General features: G+C 42.3%; 1 protein-coding gene across 9 annotated transcripts in view; it reads right to left on the bottom strand.

Moving 5' to 3' along the window:
* fign (fidgetin) overlaps positions 1-19,033 on the bottom strand; it is a 117,190-nt gene extending 98,157 nt beyond the window's left edge. Inside the window, exons 1-3 of one of the 9 annotated variants that reach the window (XR_008723734.1) lie at positions 18,592-18,799; positions 15,917-16,231; positions 11,561-11,973 (exon numbers count right to left, since the gene is read on the bottom strand). The gene's annotated coding sequence lies outside the window, so the exon portion shown is untranslated. Of the gene's footprint in view, positions 1-11,560; positions 11,974-15,916; positions 16,232-18,591; positions 18,811-18,843 lie in introns of those variants that run through there. The other 8 variants (XR_008723735.1, XM_055638151.1, XM_055638153.1 and 5 more) reach the window with 8 other exon arrangements.
* Positions 19,034-25,872: the final 6,839 nt, after the last annotated feature.

Genomic DNA, 25,872 nt, shown 5'->3' with positions numbered 1-25,872 from the left:
ATAGCATGCAACAAAAAGCTTTTAACTATGCCCTGGTACACGTGACAATAAATAAACTAAAAATGTTGTGGCAGTGGCATATTTGACAGACTGAGAGAATCAGTCAAAGATCTTTAAACACAAACAAAGACAGATTAGAATGTCTTGCAGTGTTATTGTGGGGATGGCTTTAGTTAAAACTCACTGGAATGTGATCACATCTTCAATCAATCAGTGCTCTACAAATTTGTGCCTGCTTCGGACATGTTCAACTTAAACATATTCTTCTGAGGTTTCTGCTTTACCTTTTAAAATAATTGATAATAAAGACATGAATGAATAAAATATCTGTACACTGTGGACGGCTCTGTTGTAATCATGACTTTTCGCTGACTGGATAGCATGCAACAAACAAGCCTTTCACTGTGCATCGGTACACGTGACAATAAACGACACCACTCATGGACAAAATTACTAATTGGAAGCCAACAGAACAAGACTCGAGAACGGTAAAATTACATCAGTACAATTTCTAGCAAACTTCTTTGCAGTTCTTTAGAGTGGCACAGCACAGCCGTCGAGTTACTGCCTTACAGCGCCAGAGACCCGGGTTCAATCCTGACTACGGGTGCTGTCTGTGTGGAGTTTGTACATTGTCCCCGTGGGTTTTCTCCAGGTTTCCCACACTACGAAGACGTGCAGGTTTGTAGGTTAATTGGCTTTGGTAAAATTGTAAATTGTCCCTAGTGTGTAGGATAGTGCTAGTATACAGGGCGATCGCTGGTCGGAGTGGTCTCGATGGGCGGAAGTTTCCGCACTATTTCTAAACTATATTAAAGTAACAGAAATATCTCCTGTTCCTGTCTGTTCGTCCAGGAACGTTGACTAAACTCCGTGTGGGGGAAAACAGCTACTTGGTAAGAATGGCCGAAGATGCCCACATGTATAATAATTTACTTTACAGACTGTATGCACGCGCTGGTGTTGACCAGATCAGCAAAACTAAACAAGCCTTTAAATTAATACCTCAGGGAAAAGCTAGATGCATTTATCCAGAAATGGACTGTGTATGACCATAAAGACAAACACCTCTTTTTTTGACGTGGCAAATTAGCTGGCAATGCATAAATAATAATTAATCAGATATTGTGCAGATAGTGATCGGTCCTAAACATTTAGAAAACCTAATACCTTTTCATAAACTATAATACCTTTTATTAATTCCACCACAAGATAGATACATTTCTGCATTAAGGCATCCAAGAGAGGAATGGGCTGTTGTTTTTTTTATTAAAATAGGCCAAAAATCACTAACTTTGCATTTAGAATATGTGACTTTATTAACATCTATAGATGAATGGTAGAATATTTAACAATGTTTAGAGTGTATATTGCATTAGAAACAAAAAAATCACTGATCTTTCTTTTTGCACGTATTGATATTGTAATGTTGTTGATATTCATTTCTCATCAGTGCAGTTTTATTTTCTTCTATGGATGTCTTTAAACAAAGGTTAAGCTGCTACCTTACGGGCTAGAGATGCAGGTTCGATCCTGACTACGGGTGCTGTCTGTGCGGAGTTTGCACGTTCTCCTAGTGACTGTGTGGGTTTCCTCCCACATCCCAAAGACGAGCAGGTTTGAAGGTTAATTGAATGTCATTAATCTCCAGTGTGTGGGGAGTGGATGAGAAAGTAGGATAACACATGACTAATGTAAACGGGTAATCGGTGGTCGGCATGGACTTAGTGGGCTGAAGGGCCTGATTCCATGCAGTATCTCTAAACTGAACTAAAATGTATATCACATAAATGTGTATAAAGCCTGAAAATTATATTGTTTACCAAATGTAGAGACATTTAAACAATCTCTCACAAATAGACAATTTTATGCAACACTATCCTTGCAAAACGTTGAACATACAAATACTAAAAAAATACCTTTCAGATAGCAAATTGGTGAAAAGATTAAGACACAAGAAACTACTACTGGAGGAATGTAATGGGTCAGGCAGCATCTGTGAAATGGGAAGATGATGTTTCGGAAAGGGACAACATAGGTAGACAAAAATGCTGGAGAAACTCAGCGGGTGAGGCAGCATCTATGGAGCGAAGGAATAGGTGACATTTTGGGTGGAGACCCTTCAAGAAAGGGACCCTTCAGAAAGGGACTCTTCTTCAAACCTGTGTAAAAGATTGCTAGCATTAGTGTTAGTCATCAAACATCGCAACATTAATGCTTCAGGTTGCTTGTCATAAAGGTGGCTCAACCAAAAATTGGCAAATAATTATAGATAATTATCAAACAATGGTCAAAAAAGCACACCAATGGCACAGCAAAGTTTAAGGAAATGCGTGGATGTTTTCTTTCCTCATGCAGAGAGTGGTGAGTGCCAGGACACCCTGCCACACTGGTGGTGGGGACAGATACGATAGCGGCCTTGAGAGACTTTGGGACATGCAGGGAAAGGAGAGATATGGGTGTGTGCAGGCCGATAACAGCTGGTCTTGGCATTATGTTTGGCAGAGGCACCGTGGGCCAAAGAGCCTGTTCCTGTGATGTACCGTTCTATGTTCAATAATTCCCCAGGTAATTTATGGTTTTGGTCTGGGGCGTGGCAGTAATGCGTGGAAAGAGGTTTAGCTGTTGGAAGGATAGATAAAGCAAGATTTTGCTTTAGAGATAATCTACTGTATGTCCTTTAGTTTAGTTAGGAGGTACAGCATGGAAACAAGCTGTTCAACCCACCGATCCCCACACGCTAACACTACCCTGCACACACTAGGGACAATTTAGAGCATAATTATACCTAGCCAAAAAGCCTACAAGCCTGTAATCTTTCGAATGTGGGAGAAATTGCGGAAAAACCCATGCAGTCATAGGAAAAAGTACAAACTCTGTACAGACACCATTCGTGGTTAGGATGGAACCTGGGTCTCTGGTGCTGTAAAGCAGCACCTCTACCAGTGCATCACCATGCCTCCCAAAGTGTAACATAGATGGCTGTGTTACACACATGTTCTGCATTAAACCCCTGTCCCACGGTACGAGTTCATTCCGAGAGATCTCCCGAGTTTGCCCTGATTCGAACTCGGAGATTCATGGTAATGGTCACTCGTCAGTAATCGGGGCTCTCGTGGACATTTTTCATCATGTTGAAAAATCTTCACGTCTTCCCGTGCTTACCTGCCGTCTGCGAGTCTTCCCGAGTACCTGCCGTTAGCACTGAGAGGCGTCCCCGAGCTCCGACGTACCCCAACGTTCATTCTCCGTGCTTACCACGAGTTTGATTTTATTTTAAACTCGGGAGAACTCTTGGAATGAACTCGTACCGTGGGACAGGGCTTTAAATGTCACTAATGATCTGTCATGGACAAACCACATGAAGTGACAGCCAAGACGGCACACCAACACCTCTAACTCCTTCACAGCCTGAGGATGTTCAGCATGTCTCCAATTTCTTCAGATACCCCATAGAAAGCATACTGTCAGGTTGCATTACAGCTTGGTTTGGGAACAGCTCTGCACAAGACCACAATAAACCGCAGAGAGTTGTAGATGCAGCCCAGTCCATCACACTGACCAAACTCCATATATACTTCATGTTGTCTCAGAACAGCAGCCTACATAATCCAAGATGTTCTTCAGACCAGTCTGAAGACGTGTCTCAACCCAAAACATCACCTATCCATGATCTCCAGAGATGCTGGCTGACCCACCCGCTGAGTTACTCCCGCACTTCGTGTCTGTTTTTGTAAACCAACACCTGCAGTTCCTTGTTTCTACATAAGCAACGACTTGTCCCACCCCATTCCTCCTTCTCCCCGCTCCCGTCCAGCAAGAAGGTACAGAAGCCCAAAAGCACCAGACTCAGGAACAGCTGATTTTAGAGATACAGAGATATTTTAGAGATTTAGAGATACAGCCCTTCGGCCCACCGAGTCAGCGTTAACACTACGCTACACGCAGTACAGACAATTTATAAATTTACCAAGCCAATTAATCTACAAACCCGTACGTCTAAAATGCATGAGCTGCACTCAGTTTAGAGTAAACAGTGAATAGTGGCCCCAATCCCCCAGCGTTGTTGCAATGATAGCTTGACAGGTTAGACTCTGAGTGTAATGAACAATATGGTTTCAAATTTAATTTAGCAAACTTTCATATGTAACGAATTTGCCCTATTATTGGAGACCCCTTTCTGAACACTATGTAATTGCACAGAATTATTAACCTAAATATTATTTAATTTCAAATGTTTAAACAAGATACACAGTCAATCCTTGGAGTTAATGTGCCAATGATCGCTTCATATAACATCGAGAGGGGGAAAAAAAAGAAGACTTGATGCAATTCACAACACTGTAAATAGTCGAACATCTAACTTTTAGATTTAATCTGCGATCAGCAAGATCAAATGTACTTAGAAAGGTACATGGCTTTGTAACTAAAGTTTGTATGATAATTTGAGGTTATCAGTACTGGAGCAAAGGAAACACTAGCTCAACATTTACCTATAACATAACGATATGATGTTCACGAAGAGAATTTTAAATTAGTTACTCAAAAGAGAGTTGGGAGGGAAAGATAGATCAGCCATGATTGAATTGCGGAGTAGACTCGATGGGCTGAATGGCCTAGCAGTATTTCTATGAATTATAAAAAGTTTGAAACTTATTTTTGTTACAAATACTATTGATAAACTTTAACACTCACCTTGGAATACATTAAAATACGCATTTACAAGGAAAATAAATTAAATAGAGTAAACATTAAATACTAGAAAAAAAATTAAAAGCAGAATGCACCTCATTTTAAAAATACAACATGGAAATAGGCCCTTCGGCTCACCAAATCCAAGCTGACCATCAGTCGCCCGTTCATGCTAGTTCTACGTTATCCCACTTTCTCATCCACTCCCTACACACCAGGGTCACAATTTACAGAGGCCAATTAACCTACAAAACTGTACGTCTTTGGGGTGTGGGAGGAGTAAGGAGCATCTGGAGAAAACCCACGCAGTCACAGGGAGAACGTGCAAACTCCGTGCAGACAGCACCAGAGGCCAGGATCGAACCCTGATCAGGTCTCTGGCTCTGAGACAACAACAGCTCTACCACTGCACCACTGTGCTGGCCGATCAAATGTTATTCAAAATAATAACAAGCTATTTTTCCCTCTTCACACTCCTCTGATATATTCTACATATTTTAAGAAGTATCCTTACTTTTAATAACATTCGACTTTGTTAATAAAAACAGCTGGAGGTCAGGCAGCATCTGTGGAGGGAATGGACAGATGACGTTTCAGACGGGGGCGGGACAAAGTGATAGGTGGATACAAGTGAGCGGGATGATTGGCAGATGGGTGGAGTAAAAGATAAAGGCTGGAGGTGAAAAGGAGACAAAAGGGTGTAAGATGAGGAAAGTTACTTGGTAGTGTTTGGTGAACATTGCAAATAACGCATCTCATTTCCTTTCCTGGTCGTTCCCTGTTCTCCCCTCTCCTGTCGATAGAGGCTTGAAAACACGCAACGCCAGACTCAGGAACAGCTTCTTCTCTGCTGTTATCAGACGAATGAATGGTCTTCCCATTAGTTAAGGTATAGTCCTGAACTTCCAACTTACCGCACTACGGACCTTGTACATGTTTGGAACTAACGCTATAATCTACATGACACGATCTGACTGGATAGCAGACAAACAAAGCTTTTCACTGCATATTAATACGTGACAATAATAAACTGGTGGATTGAACCCAATTTCCATTGGCACATTCTGACAACCAAGTAGCAAATCTTTTAAAAATGCAACTTTTCTTTAAGCAGTTTAGACTTTGGAGATTAAGCATGGAATTGTGTCCTTGGTCCATGCCGACCAGTGATCACCCTGTATACTACCACTATCCTACACACTAGGGGGCAATTTACAGAAGCCAGTTTGATCCCGACCACGGGTGCTGTCTGTACGGAGTTTATACATCCACCCCGCGACCGTGTGCATTTTCTCCAGGTGCTCCCGTTTCCTCCCACTCTCAGAGGCGAAGGCCCTGTTTCCGTGCTGTATCTCTGAACTAAAGTAAACTGCACTACATTAATCTACAAACCTTCGAGTCATTGGAGTGTGGGAGTAAACCAGAGCACCCGGAGGAAACCCACGTGGTCACAAGAAGAACATGCAAACTACATACAGACAGCACCGGTAGTCAGGATCGTACGCGGGTATCTACCCGCTGCACCAGACCTTACAAAAATACAAACAAGATTGATCCTGATCAGTTGCCTGAACTGAATTCATTATTTTATGCTAAGCAAGAGTCCAAAAAGATTCTTGCAAGACCTCACAAAGTAATATCTGAGAGTTTTCATTCTAATCAAAATGAAATAATCTCTTATTTTCCCCCACACAGAAAATACCTGGCTCCAAACCGGTGGGCACTGACAAGTTGGGCCGAAGGGCCTGTTTCCACACTGTATGACTATGACTAGAAATTTACAGCACTCAAATTTTAAATCTAATTTAATATGGTGTGCATTAAAGGATAGAACACTGAATTATTATCATGTTTTCCATGATTGTGCGTTAGTATGCAGAGGCAAAATACAACTAAATTGGCTCATGGATAGTCAAAGCATAGAGCAATGGGTTCATCTGATAATAACATAACACAATGCTCTGCTGATTGGCGATACAAGCAATCATGAATTTCATACAAATGTACTTTATTCTATGTTTTAAATTATAAAGATAACATGGGTTCTCTGAACCCTACTGCATTGTTCTGGTTGCGATTAAAATGGCACATGCAAAAGAATCAATGGATTATTACGTGACAGTACAGGTCCACCACCGATTTTCCGGCACCCTTGGTTCCTGAGCCGTTTTGGATTATCTGTTTTGCCGGACATGAGGTCACGGCCTCTGAGAGGGGTCCAACAGTGCTGGAACAGTCCACCTAGACCACCGAGGAGCCGTGATACCAGCCGGGAATGTCGGCCTCACCCGGCCAAGGCACCACAATTGCGGAAGGACTTCCACGGGATGATTTCAAGTGCGCTCTTGTAATTTTGTCCGGATTAAAGGAGGTGCTGGAAAATCAGTGGTGGACCTGTACAACAAGATTCACCATGTCATTGCCTGGGATTGAGTTTTTGGGAGAAGTTTGATAAACTGAGACTTTTTTCTACAGAGCATCAGAGACAGAGGGGAGTCCTTAGAGTCAGAGTCATACAACACAGAAACTGACCCTTGCCGACCAAAATGTGCCATCTACACTAATCCCACCTAAATCCCTCTAAATCTTTGTTATCCATGTACCTGGCCAAGTCTCTTTTAAATGCTGTTATTGTATCTGCCTCAACTACCTCCTTACAACTTTATTGAGGTGTATAAGATCGTGAGGGTCATAGATAACGTAAAAACTCAGTCTTTTTCTCCCAGGGTAGAGGATTCTAAAACTAGAGGACACAGGCTCAAGGTGAAACTGGAGAGCTTTAAGAGGGACCTCAGAGGCAACCTTTTCATTCGGAGGGTAGTCCGTATCTGGAACAAGCTGCCAGAGAAAGCAATAGAAGCGGATACAATTATGATTTTTAAAAGACATTTGGATTGATATGCGGATAGGAAGGGTTTAGAGCGATATGGGCCAAATGCAGGCAAATAGGACTTGCCTAGTGTGCTAACCTGGGCAGCATGGACAAGATGGGCTGAAGGGCGTGTGTCTGTGCTGTACAGCTCCACGACTCCAAGAGATGGCAGTCATATGTCCTGACAGAATAGCCTCAGAATAAAAGGACGCACATTTAGAAACTAGATGAGGAAGAATTTCTTAAACCAGAGGATGGCAAATCTGTGGAATTTATTGCAATGGACGGCTATGGAGGTCAAGACATTGGGTAAGGTGGAGATTGACAGATTTGTGATTAGGAAAAGTGTCAGAGGTTATGGGGATAAGAAGAGAATGGGATTGAGAGGGAATGATAGATCAGCCATGACTGAATGGCGGAGCATACTCGATGGGCTGAATGGCCTAATTCTGCTCCTATGATTTATGAACATTTAGAAATACTTTTCAGAAAAGGTATTTTCTGATTATCGGGCGGCATGGTGGCACAGCGGTAGAGTTGCTGCCGCCTTACAGCGCCAGAGACCGAGGTTCGATACTGACTACAGGTGATGTCTGTAAGGAGATTGTAAGTCTCCCTGTGACCTGAGTGGGTTTTCTCCGAGAGCTTTGTTTTTATCCTCCCACACTCCAAAGACATTTGTAGGCCAATTGGCTTTGCTAAAATTGTAAATTGTCCCTAGTGTGCAGGGATCGCTGGATGGGGCAGACTCGGTGGGCCGGAGGGCCTGTTTTCACGCTGTATCTCCAAACTAAACTAACAGCGACAACTGTATTTAGATTAAAACGCATTACGCACAGGGTTGAAAAAAACATTCTGCATTGCGAGAGGGCCGAGGTTTAGAAGTAAGACGACTGCATCCTGCAACACAGCCTATATTGTGGACAGCTACAGAATTATGAGGCAGTCGCAGGGTGGATATCAAGGTTCTTGGCCAGAGTATAAAACCACAACAGAAATGAGTATCGAGAGAAGGCCGGGAGAAAATGAAAGCAAGCACCAGATTAAATCAACAATAAAAAGCAGAGCAGAAGCCGAGAGAATAAACGGAAAAGGGAATTTATATTAAAAAAAGGTATTCCAAGGTTGAGTTCATTAGATCTGCCAAACCGTTCGGGGAAGAATTAAACCAACAATTGGTGACCTTGGCGAGAACGTACAGAGCACAAACATCGTCAAATAAACCACTGGTATGGATTTATCAATGTGGAATATGCAAGAGTTTGCAGCATGTACTACATCAAGCGCACCTAGTGAATTTTATGCTTGCTTTTTTAAAATAAACTTTCTAACGCTGCTGTCCTTGGCCGTCCTGGGTTTTAGTGTCGAATGTCAACGGAGGCCAATATCAAAGAGAAAATATAAGCTGCTATTTTTACAAAACTCTCTGCTATCTGTGGCATTTAGCTGAAAAAATAAAAATACAAATGCCACTCAAATTTAATGCACATCATTCCAAAAGATCTTTGGACTGAAATGCACTTCAGTGTTTAATAGCAAGAATGTAACATTAGTTGGATTGCTAGCTACTATTTTTTGGGGGTTCGTCCCCTTTAAGTTTAAATTGTGCTTTAGTTTTCTTTCTCAAATCTCACATACAAACACTGAAGCAAACCAGTTGGAGGGCACTAAACTTTGCTACCATTGCTCTGTAATCGCAGACTGAAATGCTTGTAAGAATAATTCATGAGACGTGTGATTTAATTTCTTTCTATATCCCTCAAGAAACATTTCAGCTCCATCTCAAATTTTTGCATTGAACCAATGATCAGAATCTAGGCAATAATGTGTTGCAGTTAAATATTCCTTTCCGTGCCTCATTTAGTCAATCGTGGAACACTTGCCTAAGATTTTAATATGGCTATTCATTCCAGCGTGTTAAATTTCTATTGGAAAGAACTGCAGATGCTGGTTTAAATCGAAGGTAGACACAAAATGCTGGAGCAACTCAGTCTGAAGAAGGACCCGAAACGTCACCCATTCCTTCTCTCCAGAGATGCTGCCTGACCCGCTGAGTTACTCTAGCATTTTGTGTCTATCTTCGTGGTAAAATTCTAGCTGTTAAAAATTTACAAATAAAATCAGGATTCAAAGTACAAAGCTTGCAGAAGACATGTAAACCAGTATTTTTTATTCTCGTTTCAAAGTAAGTTGAGCAATTGTTTCCATATTTACTTTGAATTTCAATGTTAAATAATTTTAAAATATCATTAACCATTTTTCCAAACTATTCTGATAATGTAAAAGTTTGCAATGCTATTCTAGTCTCTGATTAAATAGACAACGTTCTTTATTTCCCGATAACAATTTTAGGACGCTGTCTCAAAAATGTATAATTAATCGCATCTGATAGATACTGTGGACGGCTCGATTATAATCATGTGTAGTCTTTCCACTGACTGGTTAGCATGCAACAAAAGTTTTTCACTGTACCTCGGTACACATGATAATAAACTAAACTTAAACATAATTTTACGCAGATGTGACCTTTACTTAACCAAATAACAAATATAGATAAATCAAATCTAGGATGCAGGAACCAAACATTATATTTCGGGTAAAATGAACTCCAGTGCTCATGGCAATCCTTTCTCCTTATTGTGAAAATGTAAAGATTTCTGCCAAGCAGCATAAATCAGCAGCAAAAATGTTTATGACACCAGTAACAAGACTATTTCATCCAAGAATGAATGGTTCTACTTCCAGGAACTAATGAAACTGCCGCCATATCACAATCTCATTGCACTTTCACGGCAAAAACAAAAAGAGGCCAATCATGAAATTCTAGCACAAACAGCAAGCCCGGCATTTTGCCGGACAGAATTGGGGCCTGTGCTTCCAAAGCAAAATAGCAATGCGGAGCGACTACTGGAGACTGGATGCGATTAATAGTATTGCTTACAGCACACAAGAGGGGTTTTCTCCTAACCCTAAAGCCACAACGGTGAAGAAGAAAGCAGATGGGTCACATTGCGACCTATGCACGTGAATGAATGACAAGTCATAACAGACCCAAATAACCAATTATTCCTTAGCTTCCGCAAACAAAATTTTCTTTAAAATCTTGCAGAGTGTTTAAAAAGCGGGCAACTCATGCATGAGCGTATACACAGGTCACGTTTCAGACAATCATAAGAAGACAGTTAAGCGAAGGGGATCAAGCAGCTGTATCTGTGGACACCACGGATGTGAACAGTAGCTCCTGAAATAGTGCGAGGAACCAAATTATTTCAGGCCTGCAATGGTAAAATATAGACCAAATATCTTCTATCTACCATCACTATCCAAAAATACTTTGCGTGGAAAATGCACCGAGTAACCAATAATTGCACCACTAATACACAATCCAACCACACCTAACACAAGCAACCACAACAGTAAAATTTAGCTAACAAGGGCAGATTGGCAACATCTTCACTTGTGTGCCTCATTTACAGCCACGCAAACAATATATAATGATTAAGGTCCATAAATAAAAACATATGAAAGAATATATATTTTTAAAACATTTCTTCAAAATTCACAGCCTAGCCTTTCATACCACAGATATTGCTCTTTATGAATAGTTAATTTGTGTTTTCTTTAGTTTTAATCTTGTCATCCCCGATTAGGAATATAATTCATTTGGAATTTTACTGTATACACAGCAAATAAATATTATGCAAATCATAAAAGCACTCATTTAGCAAACATAAATTAATATTACAAGCCAACACATCCAAAACAGCAAATGTTATTAAACTTAAACACACACACCAAAGGGAAGGAAATATAGTTACCAATTAGTGATTTTTAAGCTACTTTCTATATCTTAAAACACTTTCAATATAAAAATTACACACATCCCCTCATACATTAGACATAAAATAAATTAGTGTTAAAATAATTGAAATTCAAAAAGAAAACTGAGCTTATAAAGCAGATAATGAAATTAATGTGATATATGATTTTTGAGTCAATTGTTGCAGAGAATAACAGCTAAAATGCACTTTATACAGCTATTAAAGATATGACCCTTTGCATCCCTTCTTTTGTGGTGCACTTTTTACATCGGCAAGGCCATTAATCAAATGGCAGGTTCAAATTGATGCATTTTATATAGACAGCCCTGACCACACACTTTAATTGCCTGATATTAAATAGTAATTAAGTTTCCAAGCTTTAAAGTTTAATTAAAAAATTAAGTGGATGTTACAGCCGTTTATTGGTTTGAAGAAGTCTTTAGCAATCACAGTACTCTTCGTCTGAATGGTGAAGCTGCAATTTGTTATTGACAGTCACTCAAATATGGAGTCATCACACAAGCCTGCCATGGACAAAGGTGAACGAGGCAACTAATGAACGCTATGACCAAGAACAGCGTTGACAATCTGAAGGCAAACGGTAATAAAAGTTAGTAAAAATGCAGTGGTGATTAGGACACACCTTGACAAACTATCTCCAGCAAGCAGTACTGTTGACAATCATTTTACACTACAAGCAACAGATGCAACCTGGCAGAGAAATTATAATTTCACTATTAGAACAAAAACATCTCTTTAAAATAAAAATCACAAAATTGCTCAACTCTGTAGTTAAATTAAACAAATACATTTGACTAGAAAGTGCACGTTCGTTAGGACCCAAGTATGAATCATTCCATTGAAATGTTGTACAGCACTGCCTGTGAAATTATTCATGACTAAAACAGTATCTCACTTTTTTTAATATTTCATTTAAAATCTAAATGATATTCTGTCAAAGTATTAAACGTATAATCCCATGGGTACATTTCCTCGATATTAATGCTCATATTAACCCTAGTTTATTTTCTATATTTCTATTCATACAATATTTCCAATACAGAATTTATGATTCTGTTTTGCAATTTTAGCAGACACTTTCATTCAATCACTCCTTATTTAGCACATCCGTTTAATCACTTTGTATTAAGATTAAACTAACAAACATAAAAAACGATTTTTTTAAAAACAGGCAACACGCTGACCAAGCGAACGACAATCAGACCGACCTGGGTGGTACTGGTTTTGATCCCAGTCCGTGCCACAGTACAGAGTTTGCCACACTTCTCCATGAGGTCGGGAGGAAGAACAGAAACACTCAGGATTCATTTTTTTTAATCCAATGAATCCTGTTGAGAACGAGTGTGCACATATAGACATCAACAGCCGACTAACGTTTATGGTCTTGACTTGCGTGTAGACAAAAGCCACCTTAAAAGTATCAGTGGGCAATTAAGCTCCATGCATAGAGAGACTCTCCAATAAGTCCAAGTGTTTATAAAATGGGGGGAGGGACAGGGGGAGAAATGGAGAAGATTATAAAGACCAAAGATTAACGCGAGTTCATCCTTGAACCAATTGCAGCAGAACCCCGCTCCGTATAACAACTGCGGTAGAATCATTAAAACATAAGCTACCAAAATGTTTTATTCTTGAAAAAGAATTTGCAATGCAGAACAACTTCCAATGAAGGAATACAAGGCTGGATTTGGTGAAGATGGTAGTAATTTTGCTAAACAGTGCTAGAGGAAATATATTACTGCCAATATTTTCATTAAGCACTTGTGAATATGCCCGATTGCTGTGCTAAACGACAAGAATTATACAAAACAAATGCTTGTACAGTCTCAGCTGGTTGGTTTAGAGTCAAATTTTAGTCAGGACTAATGCACTCCAGAAGGCAAAGAATTGTAATTGTGTTTTTCAGTTTCATATTGCAGCAAAGTTAAAAAATCAATACCGTTTGTCTAGCCTGCAGTAAAAATGGAATCTCTTATTGAGTAATTAAACTCCCATTATTGTCATGGACAGCAAAACAATGAATTTTAAAAGGGAACAAATTTTTATAATGAAATACTGGAGTGACAAATATGTTTCTAGAAATAGGCAGACAATAAAATGCCTAAATGCTTTTGGTATCGAACAAGGCAAAGAACTGGAAGGAAAAATACACACACACACACACACACTCTCTCTCACACACACACACAATCAGGCAATAACAGCGTAACCTTGAACTAAAATCATTTCGGCTGGAAATATAATATAGTGACCAATATTTGAACATACTTTGAACTTTATCAGTGGCTCACTGTCAGTATTTAAAAGTTTAAAAAAAAATCCACCCAGCAGTGTAATTAATTTAAAAAGGTAGAAATTTGCTGGATTGATTATTTGCACTATGTGAATTCAAATTTGTTGATAGGGTGTAAATTGTGAATTAGCAGTTGGCACATTTAAGAACGTGACTATTGCGGGTTATGGTCTATTTTGTGATTCTTTTATGCACATTTGTTTCCAAAGTTAGCTTTGCATGCTGGCCGAGTAAGTAGTGAGCCTGTACTGAATCTGCATTTGGCCATTGCAATGAATCATTGATTTACTAATACACTGGTCAGCAAGAATGCTTTTGGCTCGTAGACTTAATAAGCAGCTATTTCTAACGCAAAGTCTCAGACTGGAGTTTGAAGCTGATTACGCGGAGCTCTTTCCGACATTCCCCAAATCCTTATGGCAGTTTACCAACATTTTCATTGCTTCGTATTTCTTTCTTTCTTTCTTTCTTGATACTGACCAGGGAACCAATAAGCTCCCAGGTACCAAGCATCCTGCAGTCAATGCCTGGAACTCTGCCAACTACAAAGCTATAGGATGCTACAGAATCTTGCTGTAAAAACATTCAAAGGGCAGCAGAAAAAAAAAAGAGAAATGTGCAGGATGATAAAAAAAAGTTGGGAGATGAAAAACTAAAATCAGGAACTCGAAAAATGTTATTTTTAGTTTTTTCCCCCCATTATTATGAAAAATAGTCAGATTTCTATTTTCTGCTCAGAATTTACCATGAAAAAAAAATTGTTATACGGTTAGCCCTCAGCTACATAACCTGCTCGATTAACATGTAAACAGTGTAATAAAGACATCACGTTTTAGGCAATAGTCTTCCTGTATCACTGGGGATATGATAATTACTGGTGTAAATCTATGGATACTCATGAATTCTCTACAAGTCCAGATTAAAAGTATTAACATTAAATCTCCTTCCCCCTCCACCCTCCACCTCTTTAGGGACTCCCCTGTCCAATTCCCAATTTCCACATAAACAATCCAATCACCGCTTGCTACCAGCAATTGATCTGCTTTTTTTTTACACAATGCAAAGCCAACACCAAGCAACATCCAAGATTTCGGTTTCTAAATGCATTAGATTAAGACGAGAGTCATACGGCGTGGAAACAGGCCCTTTGGCCCAACTTGCCCAGACTGACCAACATGTCCCATCTACACTAGTCCCACCTGCCTGCGTTTGCCCCATATCCCCCTAAACCGGTCCTATCCATGTACCTGTCCAAATGTATCTCAAACGTTGTGATACTACGTGCCTCAACTACCTCTTTGGGCAGCTCGTTCCTTACACCCACCACCTTATGTGTAACTACTGTTACTGTTAATTGTTGGGAAAAGAGACAGGCTCTCCACTCCATTCTATCTGCAAAAGGAGTAAATATTTCATCGGGGGGGGGGGGGGGGAAGAATACTTTGAGGGAATCCCACACCGAAGGCTTCAAACAGAATCAGAGAGCAAGCAAAGGCAGGAGAGAATACTGCGTTGGTGCAGAAAACTTTGTTTTTTCGCCTGGGCTTTAATTTGTTTCTGCTCCATGCTGCCAGTCAGAACACAAAAAAAATTGCCCAAGCAGACAATCTAGGCAGCTGAATGTTGATCGTGTCAGGGAAGTGTGTCGAGGATTTGTGGCTCTTCCCCTGTGCAAGAGTGCAAACACTTCCCTTCAGGGATGCCACAGACAGCTGCCTTTACTTCATAACGTTGCCCATACCAGGATCCACACAACTAAAAATTGTCAGCACTCACAGAAATAACACAAAGAAAAAAAACATATCCAGCTGCGGAAAGGTTGAATATCATGCATATTAGAAATGGGATTTGTTATATCTGCATGGTGCTACCTCCCTTGGGTCTCCTCTTTCTAATCTAAAGCACAAACACAACACTTAGCATATTTGCTTACAGATGACAGGCTGAGCTTGATGGCATTTTACTCCAGCAATCTTATTTACAGATACTGTACTATGCATCACGTTTAAACCAGACTTACTGTACATTGCACACTTGCTGAACCAGCCATTATTTTCACTGCCCAAGCAAAAGCACATTTATTTATATTATTTAAATCAGTGTCTCACTAAGTTTAAAAAAATATTTGAAGATGCAGCGGTGATTACCAAAAAATCATGCAATTTGTTTACATTTTGCATAAAGCTTTTTTACACACACAAAGATAAATAATCTGACCTTAAAGCCCCAACATTTTGCCCATTTTTAAACGACTTGAGCAATTAGCAACTGTCCCCTACTCACGCCGATCTCTGAAATGTTTTTTTATTCCTCCGTTAGGTATATTCCGTTTGATTAAACAAACGCACCCCACGCAAGACAGGTTTCTTTTAGAAGTCGCTGCTGTGCCTCTGTGGACGGGGAAGCAGATTGTTCACAGCAGGGCAATTGTCTCGCCTGGAAAATATTTCAGTGAAGGTCCCACCGCGTACTTGTCCTCATGCTTGTAACGCCGGCGTTTGCATGGGAATAGGGGGACAGAGAGGCTAGGATCTGGGGGAGGAAGGGGACAACAGATTGTGTAGGCGTGGGTTGCCAACAATATATAGAAGTACACTTCAGAGCAGGACTTCAATTCACTGAAGACAGACACAAAATGCTGGAGTAACTCGTTGACCGGCTCGGGGAGAGGAAATTGCGTGGCCGGGGACAACTCACAAGTTTTGCCTGTGATTCCTACAGAGACCGGCCACATCTACATTCACCGGTAGCCCTATTGATTAGAACCAATTACAGATTCTCTGTAAACGTCTCATTAACTGCAAACTGAGCGTTTAAAAAAAAAAAAATCAGCTCTCCTCCAAATATCCACCAGCGGACTTTATTGCTACCTTCGATTTCTGACTTGGGAACTACTTTAACAGGCGGGACGTATTTTATTTCCCCTGACCACCCCGGGTTTGTTATGACCTGTGGTACACATCTGCACTAGAGGCTTGCAATTAAATGGCATCCAAAATTCACACACAATCCTCGCCAAACAAGCAGTCATCCAGTCTCAGAGGGTCTCGTAAAGTATAATTGATTAATGTCTCCAAGTTTGGGTGCCAATAGATTTTGTTGTTGTTGTTGAAAACAAATGGTGTACAGGGTATTAAAACCAACCCTAAACCACACGACTGACAATCGCACTCGCTGGCCCGAAAGCCCGTGAATTGTTTCTCCCCCCCCTGGACTGGTCGCTGTGAAATCTGCACTAATTAAAACCAATCGCAAAGGTGGGGGAGGAAAAAAAAGATCACATTCCCGTCAAATGCCAGGTCTCATCACTAGTACTGGCCCCGATTTAAAATTTATAAAGCCGATCGCCTCTGCACTGTACCCAAAGCGCACCGCCACTAAATCCGCTATGAATATATATTACAACGTTAAGGTGAAATCCGGAGCGCTCCAAATTATGAATGGCCCTATATTAAACGTGCAAGGAGGGAGAGAGAGAGAGAGAGAGAGAGAGAGAGAGAGAGAAAATAAGCCCCCGCTGCTCCCAGAGTCTTGTGTCTTTTTTTGCAAATGACAAAATCACAACAGCAACACCAAAACATCACATACCGTAAACATTCGCGCTACCTGATCATTTCGTGCACCACGGATTCCAACGGTTGGATTTTTCATGAACCACTTTTTCTCTCCCCCCCCCCCCCCTTTCTTGACTATCAAATTTCACTGCCGAAAACGTGGAGCCCATGACCAGGTATTCATTTAACCTACATGCATATAATTAGGGTGCAGGGAGGAGAGAGAGGGAAGGGCAACAACAAAAAGAGGGGGCTAGGGGAGAGAGAGAGAGAGCAGAGGAGTCAGAGGAGGAAAGGGAGCAGAGGAGTCAGAGGGAAAGGGAGAGAGAGCGCTCTCACACACAACACACACATAACATAAAATACAACCACATGATCCTGGAATCCAAATCACTGTCAATTTCACTCACTTCCATGGAAACTAACAAGAACCTCCGGGGAAGGGGAGAAATGGGATCAACCTCTTGTATATACCGTGAGATTACACATGCCCCCCTCTTCCTGCCCCCTCCCCCACCCCACTACCCCCCCCCCCCCCTCTCTCTCTTCTCCTTACCCCCTCTACTCCTCTCCTTACCCCCCTCTACCCCCTCTCCTTACCCCCCCCCCCCCCACCCTAACACGCCCTCAGATGATGTTTGTGTATCTTCTCAACCCCCAAACGTCACAGAGAAGCTGACATTTGGGGTCCACCCCCTCCCCTCAATTATTGACTTTGAAATCAAAAATTGAAATAACCCCCCCCCCCCCTCTACAGGCTTCGATTAGACTTTCATTTGAAGTTATTCCTCTCTTTCTCTCCCCCCCCCCCCCCCCCCCACACAGCAATTCTGACACACTGACAGTGGGGTGGGGGAGTGAGGGAGCGAGGGTGGGGGGGGAGGGATTGGGAGGGATGGGGGGGGGGGAGGGGGAGGAGGGGGGAGGGAGGGGGAAGAGAGGGGGAGAGAGAGTGGGGAGGGGGAGAGAGAGGAGAGGAGGAGGGAGAGAGGGATGGAGAGGGGGGAGGGGAGGGAGGGTGAGAGAGAGAGGGGGGGGAGAGGGGGAGGGAGGGGAGGGAGGGAGGGAGGGAGGGGGAGAGGGGAGAGAGAGGGAGGGAGGGGGGAGAGGGGAGGGGGGGAGGGGGGGGAGGGGGAGGGGAGGGGGAGTGAAATAGGGGGGAGAGCGGGAGGGATGGAAGGAAGAAGGGGAGAGGAGGGGGGGAGGGGGAGAGAGATGGATGGATGGAGGGGGAGGGGAGAAAGAGGAGAGAGAGAGAGGGAGGGAGGGAGGAGGAGAGAGAGAGAGAGAGAGAGAGATGGGGATTGAGAGAGAAAACTCTCCACCTCAAATTCTCACCAGGGCTTCTTACTTCAAATGCAAACTCGCGGGCTCCCTTTGTGTTGCGGGAGTCTCGGCTGCGGATCAGCGATGAACCATTGAAGATAAACAGTGGACAGAGACAGAGGGAGGGGGGAGAAGTCAGGCGCGGTTTCCCTGCCCTCTCCCCGCACACAAGCCCTCTGTGTGTGTGTGTGTGTGTCTCTGGGTGCAGGGGTCGGAGAGCAGTGATCTGCATGTGGACGAGGGGGTGGGGGGTTAAAGTCTTACCTGGAGCTGTAGAGAGGAGGAGGGCGGCGGCGCCGGGACGGGGACGGGGGCGGCTCGGGGTCCCGCTCTGCACCGCTCGACAGGAGGCAGGGAGCGCGGCCGCTCCGCGTTCATTCCAAGTTTGCAAAGGCGAGCGCCAGCGGCCCTGCCATGTTGCAACCCCCAACCCAAAGCACAGCGGCCAGCACACGCATGCGTCACGCTACAGAGGCAAATTCAAACTGCAACACATTCCCAGCAATTATTGTGCAGGATGCTGCCCGGGCTGGAGGGAGAGCTGTACACACTCTTTCACACACTCATATACACACTCTCACATACACACTCACACACACAGACACTCACATACACACTCTCACACGCACACAGACTCATACACACACACACTCACATACACACTCTCACACGCACACACACTCACACACAGACTCATATTCACACGCACACTCATACACACACTCACACGCACACAAACTCATATACACACTCACACACAGACAGACTCATACACACACTCTCACACAGACGTATATACGCAGTCTCACACACACAGACTCATATACACACTCACACACAGAGAGAATCATATACACACTCTCACATGCACACAGACTCACATACACAATCTCTCACACACACAGACACATATACACACTCTCACATACACACCCACTGAGACTCATATACACACTCACACACACACTCTCACATGCACACACAGACTCATATACACACACTAATATACACACGCTCACACACACAGATTCATATACACACACACTAATATCCACACACACACACACACACACTCATGTACACACTCACACACACACTCATATACACACTCTCACACACACACACACACACAGACTCGTATACACACACAGACTCAAATACACTCTCACACACACAGACATACACAGACTCATATACACACACTCAAATACACACACACAGACTCATACACACTCACACACAGTCTCAAATACACACTCACACACACACACACTCATATACGCACTCTCACACACTCGCATACACACTGACATACACACACAGACTCATATACACACTCTCACACACACAGAGTCATATACACACAGACTCAAATACACACATATACATAGACATACACACTCTCACAGTCTCAAATACACACTCACACACACACACATATACACACTCACACACACTCTCACAAACACACTCTCACACACACTCACATACACACTCTCACACACACTCATACACACTATCATACACACACTCATATACACACTCTCATATACACACGCTCTCACATACGCACTCTCACACACACTCTCACATACACACTCTCACACACACTCTAACATACACACTCACACACACAGACTCATATACATACTCTTACACACACATACTCATGTACACACTCTCACACACTCTCACGCACACTCTCACTTACAAACTCTCACATGTACACTCACAGACACTCAGATACACAATCACATACACACACTCACAAACACACTCACACGCACACAGACTCATATACACACTCTCACAAACACAAACTCATACACACTCTCACACAGACATATACACACTCACACACACACAGACTCATATACACACTCACACACACATACTCATATACACACTCTCTCACACACACACTCATATACACACTCTCACACACAGACAGACGCATATACACAATCTCTCACACACAGACTCATATACACTCTCACACACATAGACTCATATACACACTCCCACACACAGACAGACATATACACATACTCATATACACACTCTCACATACACACTCATGCACACACACAGACTCATATACACACTCTCACACACATAGACTCATATCCACACTCCCACACACAGACAGACATATACACACACTCATATACACACTCTCACATACACACTCACACACACACAGACTCCTATACACACTCACACTGACTCAAATACACACACATACACACTCTCACACACAGACTCAAATACACACACACACACACACTCATATACACACTCACACACACTCTCACATACACACTCTCACACACACTCTCACACACACTCACACACACACTCTCACACACACTCTCACACACACACACACAGGCTCATATATACACTCTCACACACTCTCACACATACTCTCCACACACACAGGCTCATATATACACTCTCACACACACAGACTCCGATACAAACTCTCACATACACTCATATACACACTCTCACGCACACAGTCATATACACACTCACACACACTCTTACATACACACTCACACACACATTCACATACACACTCTCACACACACTCAGACAAACACACTCACACACTCTCACACATACTCTCACACACATTCTCACATACACTCACACATACACACGCACACACTCGCACCCACTCTGACACACTCTCACACACACTCTCACACTATCACACACACTCTCACACACACTCTCTCACATACACACTCAGATGCACTCCCACACATACACTCTCACATACACACTCACATACCCACTCACAGATACACACACTCACATACACACTCACACACACTCACACACACATTCACATACACACTCTCACACACACTCAGACAAACACACTCACACACTCTCACACATACTCTCACACACATTCTCACATACACTCACACATACACACTCACACACACACACACACTCACACACCCACACTCACACACACACTCTCACACACACTCTGACACACTCTCACACACACTCTGACACTATCACACACACTCTCACACACACACTCTCACATACACACTCAGATGCACTCCCACATACACACTCTCACATACACTCTCACATACACTCACATACACCGACTCATATACACACTTACACACAGACTCCTATACACACACACAGACATACACACTCTCACACACTCATATACACACACACACACACTCATACACACTCTCACACACAGACTCATATACACACTCTCACATACACATTCATACACACGCAGACTCATATGCATACTCACACACAAATATACACACTCACACACACATGCATATGCACACTCACACACACAGACACACTCTCTTACACACACACACACACACACACACACACACACACACACACACACACACACACACACACACACACACACACTCTCTCACACAGACTTACATACACTCTCTCACAGACTCATTCACACACAAAGATACACAGACAGCCACATACGCATAGAGACACATACACACCCACACTCACATATACACAAACACACTCACACATACACGCACAGATATGGACTCACGTATGCACAGGCACTCTTTCATACAACCCCCACACTCTCACATGCAGACACACACACACTCACACCTACACACATATACACACAGATATGCACTCACACACACACACACACACACCCTCTCTGGCATTCTCACCCCCCCCCCCCCCTCCCCCTCCCCCCCCCACTCTCTCATACATACAAATACACACACCTCTCTACAATCTCCTCTCATCCACCTGTGCTCCAAGGAAGAGAGTCCTAGTCTGCTCAACCTCTACCTATAGCTCAGGCCCTCGAGTCTTGGCAACATCCTCGTAAATCTTTTCTGCACCATTTCCAGCTTGACAACATCTTTCCTGTAGTATGGTGCCCAGAAATGAACACAATACTCTAAATGCAGCCTCACCACTGTCCTATATAGCTGCAACATGACCTCCCAAATTCCATACTCAATACTCTCACTGATGAAGGCCAATGTGCCCAAAGCCTTTTTAATGACAGGGTTTCGGCCCGAAACATTACCTATCTCCTTCGCTCCATAGATGCTGCTGCACCCGCTGAGTTTCTCCAGCATTTCTGTGTACCTTTGCCTTTTTAACTACCCTGTCTATTGTGATGCAGCTTTCAACGAACCATGTACCTGCACTCCTAGATCCCTCTGCTCTGCAACACTGCCCGGGTGAGTAGGTTCTGCCCATGTTAGTGCACCCAAAATGCAACACCTCACATTTCTCTGTATTATATTCCATCAACCATTCCTCAGCCCACCTGCCCTAAAGAGATATAGGAAAGGAAAGGCTAAAGTATTCTGGTCATGTTCTGATATTAAAATGTCATTAAGATGGAGAAAGTGCAGAGAAGATTCACGAGGACGTTGCCAGGACTCGAGGGTCTGAGCTATAGGGAGAGATTGAGCAGGCAAGGACTTCATTCCTCGGAGTGCAGGAGGCTGGGGGCTGAAGAGTGATCTTATAGAGGTGTATAGTCCCGAGGGGAATTGATAGGGTGATGGAGTAGATGGATCGCTCTCTAGTTGGTGATAGTTGGTTCAGTTGCCTGATAACCGGTGGGAAAAAACTGTCCCTGAATCTGGAGGTAGTTCTATGTTATCCCACTTTCTCATCCACTCCCTACACACGAGAGGCAATTTACAGAGGGCCAATTAACCTACAAACCCGCACATCTTTGGGATGTGGGAGGAAACCGTAGCACCCGGAGGAAACCCACGTGGTCACAGGCAGAACATGCAAACTCCACACACAGACAGCATCCGAGGTCGGGTTCGAACCTGGATCTCTGGTGCCATGCGTGCAACCGTTGAATTTTGCTTTCTATTCTTCATGTCCTGATCTGTTTTGTGTTCTTGTTCTTACTTTCTATTACATTTTTATTAATTCTCTGAAATTCCTCTGCCTCCAAAAATATCTCCATTCATGATCTCAGAATTAAAAAAAGTGGCGTGTGATTAGTTGTCATTCTCAATGAAGCTATCCTTCTTCCCAACTAATCAGATGATACTTCATTAAACTCTGACCTGGATATGTCAGAAGAGTAGCGGATGAAACATTCCATGTAAAATTATGAGAATCTACAGGCGATAATTGTTGGATGAGGTAACTTGATATGAAACTAAGCCTGCCAAAATTAAAAAGGCTACCAAATATTCTGCATTGCAGGCTTGTGAGAAGTGGCTTAATATAAATGATTATGTTCGGAGTGCTATAGTGGTATCCAACATTATCTGATGAAGTCATTGGGGATTTAGGCATTTAATTTTTAAATTCCGGAAATATGCCATTATGTTAGTGGTATCACAATGGCGTTACCTCACATGTTGACAGAGCAAAAGGTAATGTCAAATCTTGAATTCTCTCCTGAACCTGACCCAGCAATTTAGAAGCCTTTATCTTTTATATTAGAATCGCTGCGTTTGTATTTTTTTGCAATAAATATTTTGAGCATAGAACATAAAACATAGAACAGTGCAATATAGGAACAGAAACAGTCTGGAGGATGGTTACGACCTGAAATGTCACCTATTCCTTTTCTCCAGAGATGCTGCCTGACCCGCTGAGTTACTCCAGCATTTTGTGTCTATCTGTGGTGTAAACCAGCATCTGCAGTTCCTTTCTACACATTTTTTCCACTCCACTGTGAAGGCTCCTCTAAGTATGCCTACTTTGAAGAAGTTCTCCTCCTCTCTGCGACAGTTCTGCAAAATTCTACCTCGAGTTTCCCTCTCCCCTCCCTGACTCTCAGTCTGAAGAAGGGTCTCGACCCAAAATGGCCCCTGCTCCTTTTCTCCAGAGATGCTGCCTGACCCACAGAGTTAATCCAGCATTTTGTGCCTATTTTCAGTACAGCCCAGGAATAGTCCCTACGGCCAACAATGTCTGTGCTGAACATGATGGCAAGACCAACTGCTATTTGCCTGTACGTGAGCCATATCCCTCAATTTCCTGCATATCCATGTGCTTTTCCAAAAGTCTCTTTAAACTACACTATCGTATCTGCCTCCACCACCACCACCCCTGGCAGCGCGCTCCAAATATACTTGTCCCACCCCTTTCCTTTAATCTTTGTCCCTCTCGCCTGAAAGTTATGCCTTCTAGTATTTGATATTTCCATCGTGGGGAAAAAGGTTTTGACTGTCTTCTGTATATTTCAATATATGAATGAAGTCTTTGTCATCTTCATATGAAAAATAAAAATATATTTGATATCAATGAAATCATGCCAATATCTTTTTATTGCACTCGATCATATTAAAATATTATGGTCACAGTTTTATTTATTCTTAATCCAGATTGTATCCAAAAGTGAAGCACAGAGTGGCACAGCTGGTAGAGCTGCTGCCTTACAGCGACAGAGACCCAGGTTCGATCCTGGCCTCGGGCTCTGTCTGTGTGGAGTTTGAACATTCTCCCTGTAACGGTATGGGCTTCCTTTGGGTGCTCTGGCTTCCTCCTACATCCCAAAGATGTGCCGGTTTGCAGGTTAATTGACCACGAGTAAGTTTCCCTTAGTGTATATAGGGAGTGGATGGGAAAGTGGGATAACATGGAACTGGTGTGAGCAGATGATCAATGGTCCTCACGGACTCCGTGGACCGAAGTCCTGTTTCCATGCTGGCTCTAAGCTAAACAAAAACTAGATTAAATGTGATTGCATTTCTGAACAAAAACCTGTTATTACAAAAAAATATAGGCATTACAGACTATAATTTTCTGAATTTGTAACTAATTACATTGCATGATTGCTACAGAAATAAGACTAAAATGCCCAAATGTCAAACTATTTACTTTATACATTTTTACCACAAACTGAAGAATCATCGGAATAGATCATTAGAATGTGTTTATATATACAGGTAATGCTTGTGACATTAATACAGCAGAAATCTAGTTTTCATTATTTAGTTCCAATCCAATCCAATCCAACTTTATTTGTTAAGCACTTTAAAACAGCCAATGTTGACCAAAGTGCTGTACAGAAGAATAAACAAGACATCATAAACAGACACCATAACAGCTCACATGAGGTGCAAAACTTACATATGAAATACAACAATGAATTAAAAAACATAAAACATGAGTAAAAATAATAGCCACGGAATAAAAGCAATCAAAAAAGAAGAAATTAAATCAAGTAAATAAATAAAGTCGACATCTTACTGGGTATCAAAGGCCACGGAGAAGAGATGGGTTTTAAGAAGTGATTTAAAAACA

Source organism: Leucoraja erinacea, chromosome 7 (assembly GCF_028641065.1).
Source record: "Leucoraja erinacea ecotype New England chromosome 7, Leri_hhj_1, whole genome shotgun sequence".
NCBI classification, from domain to species: Eukaryota; Metazoa; Chordata; class Chondrichthyes; order Rajiformes; family Rajidae; genus Leucoraja; species Leucoraja erinaceus.
Note: the sequence above shows the minus strand (reverse complement) of the source record. Positions and strands in the feature narration are given on the sequence as shown.